This window comes from Squalius cephalus (assembly GCF_949319135.1).
Source record: "Squalius cephalus genome assembly, chromosome: 4".
Classification (NCBI taxonomy): domain Eukaryota; kingdom Metazoa; phylum Chordata; class Actinopteri; order Cypriniformes; family Leuciscidae; genus Squalius; species Squalius cephalus.
In genome coordinates, this window is record NC_137125.1 from 6814201 (window position 1) to 6816119 (window position 1919).

At 38.4% G+C, this 1919-nt stretch overlaps 1 long non-coding RNA gene across 2 annotated transcripts; it reads left to right on the plus strand.

Moving 5' to 3' along the window:
* Positions 1 to 386: 386 nt before the first annotated feature.
* On the plus strand, positions 387 to 1572 carry LOC307156836. Of its 2 annotated transcripts, XR_013820820.1 has the most exons (4): positions 387 to 452; positions 546 to 687; positions 793 to 1437; positions 1541 to 1561. It is a non-coding gene; the product is annotated as an uncharacterized lncRNA (long non-coding RNA). The 2 variants fall into 2 exon arrangements; XR_013820819.1 differs by having other exon boundaries at positions 793 to 1572.
* The last annotated feature ends 347 nt before the right edge of the window (positions 1573 to 1919 follow it).

Sequence of the window (1919 nt, forward strand, 5' to 3'; positions counted from 1 at the left end):
ACAGACACAGGTATTTGTTTTATCTGGTATTATGCATAAACTTTTACACTGGGAGACATTACACATGGATGCAACATGCACACACACAAATTAGAAAAAACATCCCAGAAACACCTGCTATGAGTGTACCCCATGACATCATCTGTTATTACATATTAATTTATATATATGTATAACTTTATTTTGTTGTTAAACTTTAGAAATAATAGTTGAGTTATCACTGGCAATAACATAATTTTTTGTTTTGTTTTGTTTTTGCAGCTGGAAACCCCAATCCGTTTGCAGTCAAACCAAGTTATCACCTTTGGGCTCCCTGGATTGGACCGAATACTAGGAAGTCTGGCTCTGTCTTAAATACAGAATGGGAGAAAGTACATTCATCAAATCCTAATCCTGCATCTGAAGTTCCAGTAACAGAGGAAAGGCTTATTGATGAGCTGATGTCACTGAAGGTGTAGTGTTGTTTTGTTTACCTTTTTGTAACAGTATTCTATTGTCAGTTTATTTCTAATAAATTCGGATTTTTTTGTTGTTTTAATTCATAGGTGGCTGCTGTCCGACAGTTATGTGCATCATGTAGGTTAGATAACAAGGGAACAAAGATGGACCTCATAATGAGACTGAGGAGTGAAATGCAAAACAGATCATCATATGACAACATTTTTCAAAAGGTTTGGGGTGCATCAGGTTTGTATGCACATATATATCTTAATTTATGATAGAAAACACACATTTCTTTATTTTTTTACTTTAAGTGCTGCAATCATTAATTTGAAACAATCTATCACTTAGGTGGCTGGGCAGTTGTTATGTGCCCCTGCGGTGTCGTTAACAGGATTAAAGTCCTGGTGAGAGCTGAAAGTCCAAGGGACTTCACTGACATTTTGCTGTCCTGGAAACACCTTCCCAACGTAACCATTTATGACTTTGCAAGAGGACTTTCCACTCATGCAAATCTCCGTAATCCAAACATGATTCCCTTCTGCCCACATGAGGGTCGGCTGTTGGAGCCAAATGATGCCAATATTGCAGCAGCAGAAGAGGGAAGACTTAAAATTTCATTGGAATGGCTCAAAGAGAAGAAAATGCCTGCTGATGTGAATGGGCATCCATTAACTGGCTCATCTGATCACTATGTACTTTCTGACAGATTCCATGAAAACAACACAAAGGATCCCCGTGATAAACTTCGTAAAATACAGCTTGTGCCTGAGTTGGCTGGAAGAGTTAATTCTCAGTGTGCAGAGCAGTTGTTTTCTCAAATGAGAAAAAACAATTACTTCTTAAATGTTATGAAGCCAACAAATCACTTGTTTCTTATGCGAAACCTGCTGCACCACTACAACGTTCCGATTAACACTAGGTTTACAGAACAGCTTACCAAGGCTGTTGGTTGCACTCAGGTTGTCCTGGATGAGCATGGCCAAGCACTTGCAGGTAAACTTAATTTTTCATAATGCAATTTAATGTCATTATTTGGCTTCTCCAGAAATGTTATTTGACACTGGGGTTAGATGACACTCACATGCTTTATTGCTAGGGACTTTAAGTAAAAGCACAGTCGAAATGGATGATGAGACAAGTACAGACAAGGCCGGCTGGGAGCAATCATTCAGCGAAGAAAAGGTGATTGCTCTATGAAGGTTGAAATCTTAAAAGCTGAGGAATGAGTAGCCTGAAACATTTTGTAATGTATGTTGATAATGTTTTTTTAGCTCACACGTGTTTTGGAGACAAAGCAAAATGGGAGTGAACATGTGTCACGTGTTTGTTCTAAAACCCTGATGCGAGAAGTTGGTTGTACTCAGGTTGTCCTGGATGAGCATGGCCAAGCACTTGCAGGTAAACTTAATTTTTCATAATGCAATTTAATGTCATTATTTGGCTTCCAGAAATGTTATTTGACACGGGTTAGATGA